The sequence below is a fragment of the Leucopleurus acutus genome (assembly GCF_964270905.1).
Source record: "Leucopleurus acutus genome assembly, chromosome: 5".
Lineage (NCBI taxonomy): Eukaryota > Metazoa > Chordata > Mammalia > Artiodactyla > Delphinidae > Leucopleurus > Leucopleurus acutus.
In genome coordinates, this window is record NC_139147.1 from 94,851,236 (window position 1) to 94,857,498 (window position 6,263).

Sequence of the window (6,263 nt, forward strand, 5' to 3'; positions counted from 1 at the left end):
TCTTAACACAAAAAACTCTCATTGAATGGATTAACCTTGTTAAAGTGAAGAAAAGGCAATTGTGATTTCTAAAGTGAAAACAGAGGTAGGATGCAAAGATTCCCCTACACAGAAAATGATTCTTTTCCCCCATTCTCAGCTATAATTATTGAAAGCTCAAATAACAGGCTTACTAAGATAATATACAGGAACTAAAGCCTATGCCTCTATCATTGCTTTGGAAGTTCCTCTAATAAGAGATTGCACTTTGTCCCCTCCACCTCAAGAATGACCCTGAATCAAGCAGACTGCCTTGTCCACTTCAGCAATGCTAATGAGCTACGGACCACATGTAAGGAAATACAACTTTTGAGAGGTCACAGATCAACTATGACATTAGGAGTAGGGAGAAAATGAAACTGCAATCTAAAGATTGAAACTTTATTTACTCGTCACAAAGGAAAAAATAAACCACTTTTCAAAGTGGCCAAACACAATTTGGAGGTCTCTGAAAACATACAAAGTAATAATGTAAGAACAGCTCAGTTTTTAAACTTTGGAATATAATGAACTATGGAGTTTGTATAAGGCTTTGCTAAACACTTTTCAATACACTGACTCATTAACCCCTTGTGACAACCACCTGATAAATGGTACAGGTGAGATGTTTTCGCCTTATACTAAAATGAGGAAACCCAGACTGAGAGGTTCAGTAGTCTAACAGGGACACACAGCCAAGAAGTAAACTAAGTCCTTGACAGATAAGATATTCTGATTTCAAACCCATACTCAGATGTGGCCTGCACCAGAGGGTATAAGATTTCTAATCTTTGCCAATCATTTCGATATCTTTATCTTTTAAATTACGTCTCATTTGTACTAAGCACCTTGATGTCCTAAAAATGGAACCATACATCCTGAGTTAAATCATGTTTCCAATATTTGTCACACTCACAAGAACACTATAATCCAATAACATGGTTCTTATGTTGGTTCCTTGAAAATAACTATGATCCCAATAGTCAGGAATGGATATGAAAGGGTTTTTCAGCTATCTGATTGTCTAACTGATGCCTCACGTTTAGTTGAATTTATAATTTTCAGAGCTGGAGGCCATGCAATTCACATAACACTAAAATAATATAGAACAATTTAAAGCTGATTTACTTGTGTAGGTCTTTCAGGATCATATAATGCTCTAGGGTCAGGATTATGAGCTGCAATTATCCCTGAGCAGTACAGTAACTATGAAAGATACAGCAGATTCAGATATATTTATAATGAATCTGGAAGTTACTGCTCTTAAAATCCTAATAAAAAGAGATTATTTTATCATCTGTCTTTTCCTGAAAGCAGTATGCATAAAAAAAAAACAGAAAGAAAAAGGTATTGGGTTACTGGATATTTATGGATGAAATCCACATAAATGAATGCTTACTTTAACATGAGTTGGAATTTTCACTATTTCATATAAAATCAAAAAGTTGTTGAAATTCCTTCTACCAAATAAATTCTAAAATGTAACAGATTTAAATTAAATCCACTAATTAGAAAACTATTTGACCATATGCCACCTAAAGAATCTTTCTTGCTGTTTGTTTCAATCTTAAACATATTCTTCCCAATTCACAGACAGATCTAGTGCTTTATATTTGAATTTCATTCTCTGGTAGTAAAGCAATGATTTTAATTCTTCAGATTAATTGTGCAGCTAGTTAAGGAAAAGTGAGTGATAGTTTGGCTATATTATTTACCTGAATGAAGACATTTGAAAAGAATCACCGAATTAACAGGTAACCATGGATATCAGGGGTAACTTTTTTTAACTCCCCATCAGTGATTTTTCATGCTGCTCCCTACTTATACTTTTATTACATTGAAATAACCAAGAAGCTCTAACTACCTTCTCAGCAATTCCTATAGGCAGTTATTTCAATCAAACAGAAAATGTCACAAAGTTTTTTTTCTATCAGTTTTTACCATGACATCCAAGTATTTTTTAAAAAACATTTTTTGCTTGTTTTTGAGCTATAGGTAATCCAGTATTTAAATTCCACTTAAGAGTTGAATATAATCTTCCTCTGGTGGTATGGAAGGAAGAAAACTGAATTACAAGATCTTAAAAGCAATAAATAAGCAATAAATGTGAATAGATTTGAGAGTCAGAAAGTTCTACGTTGCAATCCCCAATATGGTACCTAACCACTAGCCACAAGTAGCAGTTTAAGATAATTAAAAGTAAATACAATTTAAAATGCAGTTCCTCCATCGAACTAGCCACATTTTAAATGGTACAACAGCTACACGTGCCTGGTGGCTGCCATACTGGACAGCAGATATAAAACCATTTGCATTACAGAAGAAAATTCTATGTAATCTTACACAAGTTACTAAATTTCTGTGAACCTCAATGCCTTGTCTATAAAATGTCCTTAACATCACCTAAATTGAAAGATTAGAATTGTAATGAGATAATATATAAAAAACACAATGCACAGTACTTAGTACACATTAAATAGCTAAAAAAGAGTAGCTATTAATACAATTCTGTATTGGATTTTAATCTCTGATTGCCAATACCAAACAAGTCACTTCCCCTCCCTGGGCCTCATTTTCCTAAAACTGAAAAGCTGGGAAGTTCTTCAGGTTTTCAGTTCTAAGGACGTTATCAAATTTTACCACATAAAATGAAGTGTTAAGCAAAAGGGGCACAAACTCCTACTGAGTAAACTATTACTCAGGCTCCTACAGCCAGCTTCCTAACGGATCCCAAGCATTCCTCTAGAAATCCCGGAAGACTGGCTCTCCAATACAGCCAGCCCATGGTCTGATGTGAGCTATTTATAAGGTCTGTCTTAAAAGGTTACTGGAATATCTTTCTGATATTGTACATACTGTAATTAGAAGCTACAACCTCCTATTCCATGATAGTATCTTGCAGTTTTAAGATCTCTTTTAAAATGAACGCTATCTTCACGTAGAATTTTTTTCTCTTACAAGCATTTAAGCCAAAACACTTTAAAAGCACATACGAGTCTAAGTACCATTTTTTAGAGACTTTTTCTTTCTACCAGCTATGCCTCATTCTTAGCCAGCTTGTGGGTGACCCTCTAGCGTCTAAACAAAGTGAGAATTACACCCTTATAGGGGGGAGTCCCCTTGCAGGACCAGAAGCATGCCCAAAGACTTTACCCTCGTTAACAGCTGCTCCCCGGGAGCCAAGAAATTTACTGAACGCTGGTTCCACAGAGGCCGCTTCCAATCAGGGAGAACCACGGGGCCCCAAGCAAGGCACAAAACCAGGGCCACGGGCTGCTCTTGGCTGTGGCTGCAGGTCTCTTCCCCCGGGCGTTGTCCAGGGCCCCAGAGTCACAGCGTTAACTTGAGAGTGAAGAGCAACTCAGGCAGTAGAAATGAGAACAGAGCGGTGCATTTTTGCCCGAGGCCAGAAGCCTCCAAAAAAAAAAAAAAAAAAAAAAAGTGTTATTCCAGAGCAGATTCCTTTTCTTCCGGGTCTGTCTGCTCCCTCTCACTCTCTGCCTACAACCACCGTGCCTCCCCTTTTCCAATGCCCCACCTCTCTCCACATTAAAAAAAAAAAAAAGGTGGCGTATTCCCTCTTCCTTAGCTTTCCCCACCAGGGCCTGGAAACTGGAGGAAATTCAAATCAAATAACTGCACATTAAAAAATAAACATACAAGCAATCAGGGGGTGCCCACCGAACAAACGACCTCGCCTGTCCCAAAATATGATTAACCCTGGATGGAAGATGGGGAGGAAGACTAGAAACCAACAGGGATGGAGAGATAAACGTGTGGATCTGGGGCCCCAGCGTTGAGCCTTCGCGGCCAAATTCCAAATTTTGTTTCAAGAACATGCTGGACTGATGAGAACATAAAATATAAAAAGTTTTAACTTTTAAGTAAGTCCGCAAACGGCACTGTCTGGATAAAATGCCATTGCTTCCCTTCGTCAGGGATAGAAGGGTGGGAATTGAGGTTCGAAAAGCTCCAACTCCAACCGCTCACTCCTGGAAGCCTCCCGGCCAACGGCGCCTCCGGGCGGCCCAACCCAGTCTCCAGAGACACCGGGCCCGGGTGCTCGGGCTCCCACGGGGCGCCGGGACCGGGCCTTTGGGAAAGTTCGCGGGCACAGCCCGAGGCCCCACTTTCCGCCCAGAGTGACAGGCCCTTCCCACGCCGGCCGGCCCCCGCCCCACCGCGGGCACCAGACGGTCCGCGCGGCCCCTCCCGGCCGCCTCTGGGCACGGATTCCGCCCGCCGGCCCCACCCCGGCCCGGGCGCCCCTCGGGGTGACCGACTGACCGGAGCTACGCTGGCCCACACACCCGGTCGCCCGCTCCTTCCCGCCGCGCCCCACTCCCCCGCCCGAGCTTCCAGCCGCCTGCTCGCCGAGTCCGGCCGCAGCCGCCGGTTACCGCCCCCAGCCCGGGGGGAGCCCGGGGGGCAGGACGGGGAGGGAGGACGTGGCGCGCACGGAGGTGGCCAGCGGCGAGGCGGGGAGTGTCCCTGAGAGGCCTGGCCTGGGCTGGGGGCCGGCGCGGGCTCGGGACCCTCCCCGCGAGCATCCCCGGGTCGGAGGTCCCGGCCCGCCCTCGCCTGGCGCGGAGAGGCGGCCCCAACTTCCAGCCCCACTTCGCACACCCGCCCTCCTCCCCTCCACCATATGGAAATCTACAGCCTCAGAAAGTGACACGTCGAAGATTCCTCGGCCCCTCCGCCCGCCCTCCCCCTCCCGGGCAGCGTTCCTGCAGCGGAGATTCCGGGAGGGGGAGCGGATTCCTCGGACAAAATCTGCTGGGAAGGCCTGGGAGGGCGGCGGGGGGAGGGCGAGGGGGGTGGGAAGGAGAACCCGGGAACCACTGCCCAGATTTTTTTTTTCCATCAAGAAGAATCTACCCGTTTCTTTCCCTCCTCCAAGCCCTGGCCAGCTGGGGGGACGAGCGGGGGCCCGGAGCCCAGTAAGACGCGGCCCCAAAGCGTTGGCCGACCCCCGCTCCCGGGCCCCGTGTTCCCGGGGTGCCCAGAAGAGCGCGGAGCGCCCCAGCACTCTGGCGCCAAGTTTTCCTCGGGAAGCCCGCTGCGCCCGGAGCGCTCCGGGACAGGAACGCACTTTGGCGGACTCGGCGTCCGGTCGGGGCTTTCCAGCGCGCCGTGACCCGGCGGCTGAGACTCGGGGTCCGGGTTCCCCGCATTCTCCCGCTCCTGCATGCCTTACCTTCCCTCGGGCTGAAACGCGGGGCTCCAGGCGCGCCACACACCGGGTCTCCCACGCCTTCCCAGCAGCCAGCCCCGAGAATCCCTGCCGCCCCTTCGCAGCTCCCGCCGCTGCTGCAGCCGCCGCTCTCCTTGTCCTCCGGCCGCCGCCGCCGCTCAAATAACTACCAGGAGGGTTAGATGGGGGATTCCGCCATGTCAATGATGTCGGGACCACATGGGGATTTGGGGCCCGCCCCCTGCCGTAATCTGCCGAGTATAACCGCCTCTACAAGCTCAGATTTGCAGGCGCTGTGGGATCCTCCTTCCCCCTCCCCCCGCCTCCAGACCTGCATAACTATCCGGAAACTCTTTTTGGTTCAGCCGGACTAAAGAAGTCTTAGGCTTAGAGGAACTAGCAACTCCTGAAAGGCTAGGGCTGCATATTCTGCAAACGATCGCCAACACCAATATAAATGCAGGGTTTGCTGAGTAATAATCAGAGCTAAGACTATGACATTATTTTTCATTTACACATATATTAACTTTTTTAAAAATCCCCACAACAACCTTATGAGCTATTTTGTCACCTTTCTCTATTTCCCACAGCAGTTTGTTCATATGGTTAACGTAGCGTGAACAGATTTTATTACACCGAAGTTAAAATGTCTATTTCCCCCTACAGTACCCAATATGAGCTCACAAGAGCAGAGAGTGTTCCTTACTCATATCTGTATTTCCGTATCAAACATAGCATAATGCATAGGCCACAGTAGGACTCATTAGATAATTGCTGAGTTATATTAATCAAGTCAAATGTAATGTATCCTGTTGTACAGACTCAAAATGGTTAGCCAACTGCATCCCATCCCACCCCTCAAATTATCCAGGGAGACAAGAAAGTAGAAATTATCCCAGAGAGGCCACTTCTCTTTTTACCTTCCCAGGTATTCTACATAATTACATTAGCCTCAATTATTAGGCTACAAAGCAGTACTAGGTAGCAACCAGAGGCAATGTATTACTTTCATTGACCTAAAAAATACATAACAACCATTTGTCAGATA

At 46.1% G+C, this 6,263-nt stretch overlaps 1 protein-coding gene across 2 annotated transcripts in view; it reads right to left on the bottom strand.

Moving 5' to 3' along the window:
- FNDC3B (fibronectin type III domain containing 3B) overlaps positions 1 to 5,397 on the bottom strand; it is a 358,190-nt gene extending 352,793 nt beyond the window's left edge. The window contains exon 1 of one of the 2 annotated variants that reach the window (XM_082839878.1): positions 5,219 to 5,397. The gene's annotated coding sequence lies outside the window, so the exon portion shown is untranslated. Of the gene's footprint in view, positions 1 to 4,305; positions 4,345 to 5,218 lie in introns of those variants that run through there. The other variant, XM_082839880.1, reaches the window with a different exon arrangement.
- Positions 5,398 to 6,263: the final 866 nt, after the last annotated feature.